Raw genomic sequence first — 15,364 nt, forward strand, 5'->3', positions numbered from 1 at the left:
AGTGTCCACCTGGCCTAGGCGGCGTCCTCTTGTGAATTTACTGTAAGTCAGGAGACTTGTACGTGGGCTGCTATCACTTGTTAGTCCTTGGAAGTTGGGCGCCCCCCTGGGTGGTGTCTCCTTGTGGAATTTAAGTCAGGAGACTTTCAGGTGGGTTGTTATCATTGTTAGTCCTTGGCAGTTGGGCGTCCACCTGGGTGGTGTATCCTGTAGTCCTTGAAAGTGGCTAAGGGAGATAACTGGTTCCAGAGAAAGCCTTTCCTGAGGCTGTTCTCCAAATACCTGGAATGTGTATGTCCAGAGAGTGATCAGTCTACACTGTTAGCCCTTCTTAGGGAAAAGTCAGTAGGGAAAACTATGAAGGCACACATGATTTTCATAACAGAAGAACTGATATATAACAAGCCAAGAACACAAAAATCCTTGGGATTTGGCTTCCTGGAGAATTCCCTGATCCTCAGGTAGTGACTTTGCCATAACCAGCTGAGTTCTTATTTCTGCGGCCCGCAGCATGTGGTGATGGTGGTCCTGTTTAATAGAAGGGAGATTGGAGACTTCTAGGCAGTCTAGGGGCATTAGAATCATTGAGACAGGCAGAGGAAAGATCAGAACAATGCTGTCCACGTGTGGTTCCCAGCTCAAGGCATACCAGAATCTCTTGGGAACTGGGAGACATTAAACATTCCCAGGTCTAGTGTCGGCAGCTCTGGCACATGCTATAGAAACTTTCCTAGTGCAGGTGATACTGGCTGCTGCTTGAGGAAGATGGAAGAGTCGGAAGCCACCACCTCTCATGCCCTCCACACGAACAGTCACCCTACCGCATTCGTGAATTTGCTTTGAGTGGGCAGAAGTTTCATCAAAATCAGTGAATTCTACATCCAGACAGGAAGGAAGATTGAGAAGAGGGAGTCTGGGTTGGGACCCTCAGAGTGACCAGAAAATACGGGAGGGCCTCTGACTTTCTCAAGCCATGAAACTCGCAGAGAACTGAGCCATTTATAATACTGATGGCGAAAAGGCCAGAGGGGACCAGCTGGCCTTTGGGTGACAGGACAGTCACATTAAGAAAAGGGGAACCAATAATACTGACAGCCATTACTGTGATGTGCACTTTATGTGACCGGTCCCTATTCGTTGCTTTCTTGCAGGACTGGGGATCAAAATCAGGGCCTTTCCCAGGCTAGGCAAACACTAACACTAAACTACATTCTCAACCCTAAAGGGTCCCTTTTAACCTTCCCACAGCCCTTTGAGGCGGGCAGCTATATCCTATTACACGTGAGAAAACTGATTCCGAACAGCAGGATAGTGTACCCAAGGTAAAAGGCAACGCCGGAAGTAGGTGCCAGGCCAGCCCACTCATATACCCTGCCTCCACTACTACACTTGGGGTGTGAATAGACATCTAAAGAATCACCCTGAAATGTACAGTCCAAGGGCATTTGTGCCAGGGCAACCCCTGCCAACCTCTCAATATGCTCCAGCAGCATTCCAGCCTTCTTCACCCTGCTCTGGCAAGGGTGCCCAAGAGAAGACTGGGCAGTAACCAACAAGGGCAGTGAATCAGTAGGGTCCCATCCTTCCCTCGCCTATCATGAGCTCCAGTAAGAGCTGAGATCCTGCAGATAGATCAGGCTCTAGCTGTGTGGCCTCCAACATATTACTTAACCTCTCTTTGAATGAATTTTCTCATGCACAAAATAGGGACAGACTTTTTAACTTATGAGGGTCAGGTTAGTTAAGGTGCGACTCCAAGAACAATGTGTAATTACACTTTTCCTCTCTCCTAAAAAAAAAAAGTCTTTCCCAATCTGAACTCCACCTTCAGAAGTCCCCCCCTCCACCCCCCACCCTCACCCCCGCACCCTTTTTAGCATGCTCAAATACGATCATTCACAACCCCAATTCCTGGGGGGGGGCTTTCTCTTCTCTTGCTCCCCGCTGCCCTCGGCTTTCAGCACAAACTCCATGGTACGACGGCAACTCCTCTCTTCCGTGCCAGCCAGGCTGCAAGGCCCTGGAGGGCACAACCAGTGCCCCGTGCCTCCTAGACACGTGTGGTCCCAGCTCGCTCCTCGCTAGGCACGCCGGATGATGCATATGGTCGTGTTGACTGATCTCCGAGACCAGTGGTCCCCAAAGCAAGCAGATGCTGTTGGGGGTTAAGCTGTCTGCATCACTGACAGCATCACTGCCTAGGTGGTTTGGTCACTGTGGTTTCAGGGGAAGCGTGTGAGGAAGAAGTGTGCCTTCCTAAAATTTTCACATGTCCAGTGGGGTGGGAGCTGTGATGATCGCCTGGAGCTGGAGGCTTGTCCTGCAGCCTGTTAATTAACTTTCCTCAAGTCCCCCGAGCGTCTCGTCTCTGGTCCAGGCCTAGGAACCCACACTCATTTATCTAAAAGCACCGTTCATTTTCCTCCTCTCCTTGCTAATCTTCCCGGGACTGGTCTGTCCGTGTGGATAGTGAGGGACACCAGCTCACTCGAGTGTGGCCTGGCAGGCCTTGCCCTTCCCCCCATTCCCTCTGCCTTGCTAAAAAACTGCTGGATTACATTCCTAAAGCTGGCCACCGAGGTCTAGTCCCTTATTTAGCCAATTCCTCCTCCTGAGGCCGACTACCAAGGTCTAGCTTTCAAAGTACTGGGGCAAATATCCCTCTCCCTTGTCCCCCTTTCCCCCTGTCCCTTGTCCTCTGTCTCCTGGCTTTGTCTCCTTTTCCTGCCCTTTGTCCCCCTGGAGCAAATAAATCTTTGTGCTGAGAACTTCGCCTTGGGGTGTCTTGAGCCAACTTGGGGTTCCCTACGGCCAGAGCCCAGGTGGTTGAAAGGAATATGGCTAGATGTCCTGTCCTGTGGTCAGTTACCTGGGACAAGTAGAAGGCCTGGGCTTGTCCCAGGTAACTGACCACAGGACAGGACTCAGCCAGCGTTCTTTCTACAAGGTTCTACAACATTGGCTTTGATGGAATTAGAGGAGTTATTTACTCCCCTGGGGCATTTTGCAGTGAGCATGAGATTGAGAGTTCCTCCCCTCTAACACCTGTTCTAGGAGACTGGCAAAGACCATTGTCAATTCCATCAGCCGCGCCTACGTAAGAGTTCAAGGTCAGCCTAAGCTACATAGCCAATACCAACTTTAAACAGCCAGGAGAGTTGGAGGCTAACCCCTGCCTAACGACCAGGTCCCAGCACAATGCTGTGAACAACAAAACCGAAGTCTTCCTGAGCCATAGCCTCGGGCTCTTTCCCTAGTTTTCTGCAGGGCCATGTCTGGCAAGCCGGTAGTCAAAGCTAACCGGACTAAACCAGCGCAAGGCCTCAGAGCAAGGCATGGTGGGTAGCTCCTGTACTCCTCCACTCCCCATACCCACCCCTTTCCGCTTCCAATTCTCCAGCCCCTTTCTAGAGCCTTCGGATGACTCTCGAGGGTCCATCAGCGGCTTTTAAGTGAGCCCCCAGCTTTCATCCTATTAGTGAGTCGGGAGTAATTATGACTTCATTAGCCAAACAGGTTCTTGGTTCAGAGACTCTCTCCACCAAACCAACACACACACACACTGGGCTTCCTTGCTTCGAAGTCTGTCCCCCAGGGCCTCTGGCTAACAATGCAGGCAGCTTGGGGGAATCTGGCAGGAAAGAGGGGAAGAGGCCAGGATGCTGGCCAATGAGAAAGAGCTCCCCCCCTGCCCTCCACCGCGGCGCATCTGTCAGTCACCCCTGGAGAGGCTTGACAGAGAAGAATGGCACTCAGCAAATGAGGGGCATGATCCCTTGCATCTGTCTGCTGCTCCTTGCCCTCTGGCCTGGTTCACCCTTCCAGTCATGGACGTAAGCAAGAGCTGGTTCCCTGCCCGGATGGACAGGCTCTGCTTGGCTGGGGGCTCTCCCAATTCCCGGCAACATTAAGAGTGTCAGGCCTTCCCGGCTTTCTTGCCCCCATTGCCCGTCCTATTCCTCAACAGCTGTAGTGCTGAGGGCAAGAAATCACCAGGGCCGAACGGCAAGGACAAAGAGATGACAGGCCACTGGGCTGGAGGACGTCTAGCCATCCCCTACCACCCGATCAGACTGTCCCTGACACCTGGGAAAAACCCGGCAGCTCTCAGGGCACACCTATCTATCTCACACCTCAGCAGCAGGAAGCGCTTTCTTTGGCGCTAAGTTAATTATAAATTGCATTAGAACTGTCCACACAAGAAATTGCTTATCACCTTTCTCTTTTCCCGTACCGTTAATGGATGTAAGCTCCCAGAGCCCAACCTTCCTGGCCCTCAGCGGCACCCAGCCAAACAGATCCGCTCCACACCTCTCTAGATCCTGCAGCAGGTCAGACCCAAATCTTGGATGAAGCTGTTCTGGCTGCCCCCTCACCCCCACCAAAATAAAATACAGGTCTCCTGCAGACCCTCAGACACGTGCTCTTTTATCCACAAAGCTTCCAAAGAGATCTGGCTGCCGCTTCTAGGGGCTTTGCAAATAACAGCTGGTAAATCCTCATTCCTGCTGAGGGCCCCTCTGCCTGGGTCCTCTGTCGGCAAGATGCCATCTGCTGGGGCTGAGTCCAAAAGCAGAAAGATAGATGAGATGACCTCCAGACAGCCCTGCCACTTTCAAGACTCCAAGCTATTGGCAGCCTTGGCCCTGGCTCTGGCTCTAACCTGACCTTGTTCTGGCCCCAAGCCCAGTGACTCAGCCACCTCTGCCCTCCCTCCCCCAGCTCCATCCATAAGCAGCCCAGAGGCTAAGGCAGGAGAAGCCGTTCCTCGCCTACCAGGGAAGGGAGTCCCTAGGGGCCACCCCAGCTGTGCCCCCCTGTGCCCTCTTCTTGAGTTCCCTCAAAGCAGCCATCCTTTTGTTAATTCTGCAATTTTCCAAAGTGCCGGGAGCTCCCGTCTGACAGCCACAGCATCTGTTCCTCACACTTCCCAGAAGGCTGGTGGGATCCTTGCCAGCCTCCTCCCCACAGCTCCCCCAGCCTCACACTCTTCCGTGTGAATCTGAATCCAGGCCCCCCGACTCACCTTGCCTTGGTAAGGGCCTCCACAGCTCTCACCACGTCCACGTCCGTGACTGGCGTCGTCCCTCGTCAAGTTCACCTGACCAAGCCCATGGGCCCCTCCCTGTGCTGGGTCCTGAGCGGACTGAGGAAATACGCTCTTCCCCCATTTGAGGTTCACCCTGGGTCCTAGCAGGTGTAGGAGCCACAGGGCACCAGGAAAGTCTCACACACAGCCCTTTCCATGACCCATCATCGTCGTCTCCCAGCTGTTAAGTTCCGGAAGTCAAGGCTGGGCCCCAGCCCAGATAACCTACAGGGGTTCTGGCTGACCCTGCCCCCTGCTGTGGCACAGAACATCTCAGTCCGGCAGTGGGGACATTTGAGGTCAGGGACCTGGATATGAAGGACTATCCTTGGAGTGGAGGGTGCTTAGCAACATCCTGACTCCCACTCAGTAGATGCCAACACCCCCCTTAACACACACATACCCTATCATGACAACCCCAAATGTCTCTAGACATTGCCAAATGCTCTCCGGTTGACAACTACTAAAGCTAATGCAAAAGAGACCCAGTTCCTCGGTGTCGGTGACTTATCCCCATAGTTTGGGGTCTAGGCTCCGAATAAGAGAGACCTGTCTTGAGCAAGGGCTGGCAAACGTTTCCTGTAAGGGACCAGGCAATAAATATTTCTACTTTGCGGCCCTACAGCCTCCATTGTAACTACTCATCGGCTGGTGTGGCATGAAACAGCGTGTGAACATGTGGCTGTGAGCCAGCCCAGCTCCTTCATGAACACACGATGTCAAATGAATTGTCATGAAGTATTCCGATTTTTTTTTTTACCACTTAAAAATCACAGTGCATCCTTAGCACAAAGACAATAGCCCTGGTTTTAAAGACCTCAGAGATCTCTGCCAGACCTTTCTGAGACTGTCACAAAGCCAAGGACAGAGGCTGAAGCTGCTGAGGAGGCCTGATCCTCTAGGGGTGGGAACAGGATTTCTTGCTCTTAATTCCCTTTGACCCAGGTACTGTTTCTAGCCCCCACGGAACTCCTCAGGAACAACACACTTCCAGGGCCCACAGCAAAATAAGTCCCTTGTTTAAAACTTATTCTTTTTCGGCGGGGGGTGGGGTGGGGGGTGGTTTAGAGACAGGATTTCTCCGTGTAGTTCTGGTGCCTGTCCGGGATCTCGCTCTGTAGACCAGGCTGGCCTTGAACTCACAGAGATCCGCCTGGCTCTGCCTCCCAAGGGCTGGGATTAAAGGCGAGTGCCACTGCCGCCCACCTTAAAACTTATTCTTAATTCCAAGATGGCGGTAGTAGAGGTTCAAGCCAGGCTCGGCCTCCCCCCAGCTCCCACAGTGCACAGCCTCTGAGTAACTCCACAAGCTGCAGCCGTGAAATTCACCCTGACCTCGGCTTCCCTCCCAGGGAAGCCTGCATCTCCCCACTGTCTTCTAACTAACAGGGGCCTGGTACATCCAGCCGCTCCGTGACCCTGGAAGATAGCCCCTCGTGGCCCTTAGACTGCACTGTCCATATGCAGCAGGCTGAGACAATGAGTGGACTTGTAAAGCTGAGCCCTGCTCCCTTGCCAAGCTTGAAGACTAAACCATTCTGCCTTCATAACTGGCATGCTCTAAGCTTCTCCGTCTGCTACCTCTCCTCTCTGTCCTCAGCCCCACTCTGGACTAGGTCCTGCCCCCGTGTGCTGGCTTTGTACAACATAGGTTGACCAGGGCACCAGTGCCAGTGTAGGAAAAGACATCGCCCTAGGCTCAAACACATTGCTATCTACCTCCATCCTGGTCCCCTAAAGAGAAATGGATGTCCTACGCTGAGCGTCAGACACTAAGCCAAGAGGACAATGATATAAAAGGCAGTGGTGAAGGCATTCATCAATACAGTATAGCCTATGATGTGATAAGGGCAGAACCGGAAGGGTTGGTGTGGGCCTACTACATGAGAGTGGGGGAATTTAGCCAGTGAACATAAGGGAGATCACTATTCCAAGCTAGACGCAGTCCAAAGACCTGCAGTAGGAGAGTCCAGATCTTTCCAGAAGGGGTAAGTGGGTCAGCATGGCTGACACGAGCTGAAAAAGTGTGGACTAAAGAATCATACTGTCACAATCCCTGAGTGTCCGGGAAGGAGCTGGGCTCCAAGCTGCAGGAAGAGTCAAACCAGAAAGTGCTCTCTCACCTGATCCGGACTGAAACTTAGACTTCCAGCATCCAAAATGGCGAAAAATAAATATCGGTATTTCAGATGCCCATCCTAGGGTATTTTCTTACAGCAGCTTAAGATGCCCGAGATGGCGGAGCATCAGAAAAGGGGAAGGGCCTTGTTTTAGTTGGATTCTCCAGAAAAACAGAACCACACATACACAGCAACTCCTGGCCTTCCCGTAGAGTTATGTCCCAATAAACCCATTCAGATCAAATAGGTAAGTTAAAATGTATTGAAGGGCGTGAGGGGTGGTTCAGTGGCTACGAGCACTTACTCTGCAAACGTGAGGACCTGAGTTCAGACCCTCAGTGCCTACATAAAAGCTGGGCATGCGCATGTGATCTCGTAACCCCAGCACTGGAGGAGGGTGGGAGGGCGTGGCCAGACACAGGAGAATTGCTGGGCCAGCGGAAAAAAATTAAAAATCAAACTGTGAAGTATTCTTTCTGTTGAATGAACTGCGTTTGTATAGTATTATGAAGTAAAAGCAAAACCTCAGGCAGGTCATGTTTGTGTACATGCAGAGTGTGCATTCCATATGCTAGATGTATTTTGAGGAATCGGCTCGCATGACCGTGGAGGCTGGCTCCTCGGCAGTCTATGAATGGAAAAGCCAGCAGCCTGGAATGTCTCAGGCAGGAATTGATGCTGCAAGAGCCAGGCTTGGTGGTACACACATACAATCCCAGAATTTAGGAGGTGGAGGCATGAGATTAAGGGTTCAAGGCCAGTCTCAACTACAAGAGACCCTGTGTCCAAAAACAAAATAAATGAGAAAAAAAACAAAATAATAATGAATGCTGCAGTCTTCTGTCAGAGTTTATTTCTTAGAACAGTCTCCGTCTTAAGGCCTATTAACTCATTGGATAAAGGCCCGCCCCTTGTCAAAGGTCATGTCCTTACTTAAGTCAATTGATTTCAGACTTTGTCCACATCTACCAAATGCCTCACAGAACCACCAGGATTGTGGGCTTGGGATGAGACAAAACCATGTACATAGGCCCATAAACGTGACCATTATAGCTCAGGGTTTGAGTTCGCTGGGGTCCTCCACCAGCTCACAGTCAAGGAGGTGGGTGTGGCCAAGGACTCTGAAGCTGCAGCTGGAGCCTCTTGCCCTTGAGTCCTAGCGGAGAAGGAATGATGCCAGCTTCAGCCTTCCTTCAGGGTCAGCATGGCTTGCTGCCACCTGAGGAGGGACCCATGGTAGTAAAGTGACCTGATTAGGCCATGCCAGGTACTGATGCTCACTCCAGCTCTCTCCACAGAGACGGTGGAGAAGGAACCTGGGAGTCCAGGTGAAAGCCAGCCAGCAGGCCAGTCAGTTTTCACGTCCAGTACCTCCATCAAGCACTCTCCTTCTGAACATGCTCCATCTTTGTTAATTCCCAGGGTGATTTCAGTAGGCCAGATCAACCTTACTCTGTTCTTGCTCCCTCTTTCTTTTCCTTTTCCTTTTTCTTCTTGCCCCTTCTCTTTACTCACCTCCTCTCCCACAGAATACACTGTGGCCTGGTTTTCCAGGTATCTGTGCCTCAGTCTCCAGAGAGATGGGACTGTTTTGCATCGTCTGGAAGCATCTTTACCACCATCTCTTTGGTCTTTCTTTAACCAAAATTCCCTTATCACCATCCTTCACTTTGTTGCTCCTTCAATTTCCTCTTCTATTTACATTCCCTCGATTACGTTCTCTCTGTCACCGCAGTGAAAATCAGTAATCTTCCTGTTCTTTTTCTTCCCACTCGTACCCACCACAACCAATGCATTACCACACACAGTGCTGTCTCTGTCCCTTTACTTCTTGAGAATAGTTAGCACTTAGAAGGGCACTGCCATGTTTTTTTTTTGTAGTTGATTACTACTCTATCTTCATCATGGATCTACTCCTGGATAGGAGCTTTGGATGCAGATGTATTCTGCTCACTGGGGGAGATGGGATGGAGACATCAGAGGAAAGCAACATGTCAGTCCTGCTATAACCCACCCCCTCATGAATACAGCAAACACTTCCACTGAAAGAAGAAAAGTGACCTAAATTTAAAAAAGGAAATCGACCCGTGATCTAACTCCCAATGGGCAAGTCTCAACACAAAAACACAAGTAATAAAAAAAAAAACCAAGAGAACATGTCTTCTCCAGAATCTAATGGCCCCCAGTGACAGCGACTTATATGAAAGTCCAAAGAATTCAAAAGAATGATGATACATCTGTTCAAAGAAATGAAATAGGACATGAATAAACTCCCCAAAGAACACAAACACTGTAAGAAACAAGGAAGTCAATGTAGAGTATGAAAATGGAAATCAATAGCAAGAGAAAAAAATTTAAAAAATGCTGGGAATAAAAACTTCAGTAAGTCCAATAAAAAGCACAGAGGAGAGCCTGACAAGATGGCTCAGTGAGTAAAGGCACTTGTCGCCAAACTTGATGACCTGAGTTCGATTCCCAAAACTGGCATGGTGAAAAGAGAGAGCTGACTCCTCCTGTGAACTGACCTCTGAACTCCACACATACGCCATGATATGCACTCCCATCAAACAAAATAAATAATGCAATAACTTATTTAAAGTGCACTGGAATGTGTCACCAATAGAACAGATCAAGGGGAAGACAGAATATCAGGCCCTGCGGATGAGGTAGAGGAATTGGTAATTCAGTCAAGGCAACAGTATCTTTTTAACCTATGGGTGGGAAAATGCAGATCTTTGGAATACCAGTATAAGACCAAATCTATGAATTATGGCCATAAAGAAAGAGAAGAATTCCATGCTAAAGGCATAGGAAATATATTCAACACACTATCACAGAAAATTTCCTAGATCTGGGGAGAGAGAGGTCCACCTCAGTAAAGAAACATGTAGGACAGGACCAGAAAGAAACTCCCTACATCCCATTACAATTAAAGCACTAAGTATACAAAGCGGGGAAAGGTGTCTACAAAGAGCAGCAAGAGAGAAAAACACCAAACAGGAACTGATTTCTCAACAGAAACCTCAAAAGCCAGAAAAGTAAAATCATGGTGTTTCAAGTTCCAAAAGACCACAGCTACAAACCTGGATGGCTACAGCTACAAACCTAGACAACGAGAATAACCAGCAAAACTGTCTGTCATGATCGAAGGAGGAAGAATAGCACGTAATGATAAAAGCAGGCTGAAGAAGCTGATGACCACTCACATATCTCTGTAGAGGATGCCAGAAGGGATTCTTCAGAGTGAGGAGAATTATAAACACACCACACAGGCTTGGGGACAGGAGACAGTTGATCAGTAATTAAACGAGGGCTAGGAAAACACCTAACAGTACAACATCAACCAAATGACAGGAATTAATGCACACCTTTCGATGACAACTCCGAATATTGATGGTCTCGTTTTCCTGACTAAAGACACGGAAGACAGACTGAAGTAAAATATAAGGTTCATCTATGTGTTGCCTCTAAGAAAGAATAAAAAGAGGTATTTCAAGCAAATGAAAGTAGAAAACATGCAGGTGTCCCTGGTCTAATAACTGACAAAACAGATTTCAAATCAAGATGAGTTAGAAGAGATAAAGAAGGTCATTCCATGCTGACTAGGGGAACAGTCCATCAAAAGGACACTACAGTTCTACACGTCAAACACAGATGAGTCTAACATCACAGATTAATCTCAACACAGTATTAATGAGTGACTTCAATACCCTGTTCTCCCTAATAGACAGATCATCCTGATTTTAAAAAAAAAATTAAAATTGAATGACATCATAGATCAAATGAACTTAACAGACATCTATAGAACATTCTACCCTAATATTGTGGAATATGCATTCTTTGCAGCCCATGGAACTTTCTTGAAAACTGATTCCTATATTAAGACACAGAGCAAATCCAAACAAATATAGAAAAATTCAAATAACCATTAGCATTCTATCTGATATCAATGTGGTAAACCTGGAAATTAATAGCAAAAAGAAGTGCAGATAATTCACACAAACTCATGGAAAGTAAATAACAAATACTAAATAATGAGTGAGTCATTGAAGAAATCAAGAAGAAAAAAAATCTCAGAACTGAATGAAAAATTAAGATATAGCATACCAAAACCTATGGGATATAATGAAAGCAATCATAAGAGGGAATCTCATGGCTTAAAGTACCTAATTTACAAAATCAGAGAAGTCTCAAATAAATAACTTAATAATTTATCTTAGGGTCTTGGAAAAACAAGAATAAGCCAAACTCAAAAGCAGTAGCTATAAAGGAATAACTAAGGTCAGGCTTAGAAATCAATAAAACAAAAGCAAACAAAAAGAATCAGTGAAATGATGAGTTGGTTCTTTGAAAAGATAAAATATATTGACAAATCCTTAGGTGAACCAACCAAATGGAAGAGAAGACCCCAAGAAAAAATTAGAGCTGAAAAATGAGACATCACAACAGATACCAGTGAAATTCAGATAATCCTGAGGACAGACCTTAAAACATATATTCTGGGGGCTGGAGAGATGGCTCAGCGGTGAAGAGCACTGACTGCTCTTCCAGAGGTCCTGAGTTCAATTCCCAGCACCCACATGGTGGCTCACAACCATCTGAAATGAGATCTGGCACCCTCTTCTGTGTTCTAAATAAATAAATAAATAAATAAATAAATAAATAAATAAATAAATAAATCTTTAAAAAAAAACATATATTCTGATAAACCAGAAAATCTAAACATCCCTTGATTACCAAAAACCCTGAAGAGACTAAAAATGGAGGGAACATATTTCAGCACAATAAAGGCACAATAGATATATGGAAAACCTACAGCCACCATCATGCTAAGTAGAGAAGAACTCAAAGCATTTCCACTAAGGTCATGAACAAAACAAGGATGTCCCCTCTCTCTACCCCTATGCATATATGACTTTTAAGTCTTTAGCTAGAAAAATGGGATAAGCAGCACACAAACAAGGAAAGAAGTCAAAGTATTCTTATTTCCAGTTGATTGGTTGTATATATCATAAGAGACACTAAGGACACCACCAGAAAACTCTTAAAACTGATAAACACTTTCAGCAAAGTGGCAGTATACAAAATTAACATACAAAAGACAGAGGCTGTCGAGAGACACCATGACCAAGATAACTCTTATAAAGGAAAGCATTTAGTTAGGGAGTTAGTCTGTTATCATCACGGCAGAGAACATAGTGGCAGGCAGAAAGGCTGGTGCTGGAGCAGCAGCTGAGAGCTTTACTACCTGGTCAGCAGGCAAAGAAAGAGACTTGGCCTAGAGTGGTGGGCTTTTTGAAACCTCAAAGTCTGCTTCCAGTAACACACCACCTCCAACGAGGCCACACCTCCTGATCTTTCTCAAAAGGGGGTGGACAACTTAAGCACTCAAATATACCAGCCTGTGTGAGCCATACTCATTGAAACAGCCACAGTGCCTTCCTGTGCCGACTTGCTGAGAAAGAAATCAAGGGAAACAATCCCATTCACAGCAGCCTGGGCAATCAGTCTAGCCAGGGGTGCGGAAGATCTCCACAGTGACGACTTTACAACACTGAAGAGGGAAACTGAGGGAGACACGAGAGGATGGAAAGAGCCCCGCTCATAGTTAGGGAGAATCAATATTGTGAAATAACCGTCCTACCAAAAGCGGTCTGCAGATTCAGTGTAATCCCCATCAAAAATTTCTGTACCATCCTTCCAAAAGAAAAAAAAAGAAAAGAAAATTAATCCATGGGGAAGTACAAAAGACTTCACACAGCCAAAGCAATCCTGAGCAAAAAGATGAATGCAAAAAGAATGAACGTACAGAGCCACAGTAACAAAAAGTGCACTGCCCCAGCACAAGAACAGACATACAGAACAAATGGAATAGACCAGAGGGCCCAGATGTAAGTCACACGGCACCTTCCCTTGGTTGTTTACAAAGCTGTCGAAAACACGTTAGAGAGAAGGCAGCGTCTTTAACGAGCAGTTCTGGGGAAACTGGATAACTCCATGTAGAAGGATGAAACAGGTCTCCTCTCTCACTCTGCAGGAAAACAACCCCAAATGGGTCAAAGACTGTAAAGTAACACCCGAAACTCCAGAACGGCTAGAGCAAGAACTAAGGAAAACCTTTCAAGACACGGGCATCGGGGAGGCATTGCTGAAGAGCACCCCAGTCACTCCGGAAGAAGCCCAACCCCCCACAAATGGTATGTCGCCAAAGTTAAAAGCTTCTGTGCAGCAAAGGAAACAGTTAATCAGGTGAGGATGCAGCCTACAGGGTGTGAGAGGATCTTTGCCAGCTAGTCATCTGACATAGGATGAATATCCAGACTTTACAAAGAACTAACTAAGAAACAAACAGCCCAATTAACCAATGGGACAACGAACCGAACACAGAGTTCTCAAAGGGAGAAATACAATGGCCAGTAGTCTTTAGATGTTCAACATCCTTAACCATCAAGGAACTGAAATCTGCTGTGAGAGTCCATCTTGCCCCAGTTAGATACAATGGCAGCAAATGCTGTGGAGGCTGTGGAGAATGTGGAAGGCTAATCCACTGTTGGTGGAGTGTAAGCTGGTGCCGCCACTGTGGAAATCAGTGTGAAGGTTTCTCAAAAAAGTGAAAAATAGAACTCCTGTATGACCCAGCTATACTACTCCTGGGCATGTGCCTGAAGGATTCTATCCGACCACAGAGACACTGCATATCCATGTATACTGATATTGTATTCACAGAAGCCAGGAAGCACAAAACAGCTTAAATGTCTGTCAACTGATGGATGAAAAATGAAAATGTGGTGCCAATACACAATGCAATTTTATTCAGCTGTAGAGAATAATGAAACATACAGGAAAATGGTTGAAACTGGAAAACACTAAGTGACCCGAGTCCTCCAAAAACCAAGAGCATCTGTTTTCTCTCGTGTGTGGATCCTGGCTTCTGACTTCCTAGACGAGCAATTGTGTGGGAACAAGTATGTGTAGAGCACAGGAAACTAGAAAGTGGTCACGATAGGAGAGAAGGTGCTTTAGAGGAGGAGAATAATAGAACCCATGGGATACAAAAGGGGAAGGGGATCCGGGTGTGCACAGGTCTATGCAGTGTGGGACACAGGGAGATGGAGAGAAGAGGGCGGAATGAGGGTCAGCCAAACTAAGTATGTGTGAACATGCCATAAGGAAGTCTGATACTTGATAAGCTAATCAAAAATAATTGTATGTATATGTATATGTGTGTGGTATGCATGCATGTTCTCATATTCATATACATATTGACATGTGGGAATGTAGAGGCACATGTGTGTACATGTGTGTGGAGGCCCGAAAGTTCATGTTGGGTGTCCTCCTCAATTGTTCTCCATTTTAAAACAACTTTCCCATTAAATTCATTTACTCATTTATTTATATGTAATGTGTGCCTGTGTATATCTACATGTGGGCACAACTTCATGGGGTCGGTTCTCTCCATCCAACGTGCGGGTCCTAGGGATCAAACCCAGGTCATGTGGCTGGGCAGCAAACGCCTCTACCCACTGAGCCATCTCTCTGACCCCAGCTCTCCACTCTTTGTTGTTCAGTCAGGGTCCGTTGTTAAACATGGAGCTGGCCAGTTCCTACCAGTCCACCTAGGCAGCTTGCCCCAGAGGACCCCTGTCTCTGTCTCCCAAGTTCTGGGATTACAGGTGGTCACCACACCTGCCTGGCATTTATAGGGGTTCTAGTCCTCATACTTGCCTGGCAAGCTCTTTATCCTCTGAACCATCTCCCCAGCTCCCCAAAACAAATGAATTTAAAAAAAACAGTTTGAACAGAGGTACCCTGTGTGAGCAGATAAAGTCGACCAGAAGCCATAGGTTATTAAATGAAAACCCTAGTGCCAGTGGTAAAGCTACCTCCTACCTCCCTACAAGTTGCTGGTCAAGGAACCCCCTGAGGCCCCCGAAACAATACAGGCCATCACCACAGCTTCTGGTTGCCCATCAGAACCAGATAGTAAGACCTGATTGCTTGCAGTACAGAAAGAAATCAGGCTGGAACAGGGCTGGAAGCTTCCTCCCGGTTGGCTAGCCCTCACAGTGCCAGAAAGTGCTATGCATCTGCTGAGGGAGAATGGCCATCGCTAGTCTTGGTTAGCTGTGGGTCCTGCAAGCGACAATGCCAACTG

The sequence above is a fragment of the Peromyscus leucopus genome, chromosome 15 (genome assembly GCF_004664715.2).
Source record: "Peromyscus leucopus breed LL Stock chromosome 15, UCI_PerLeu_2.1, whole genome shotgun sequence".
Taxonomy (NCBI): domain Eukaryota; kingdom Metazoa; phylum Chordata; class Mammalia; order Rodentia; family Cricetidae; genus Peromyscus; species Peromyscus leucopus.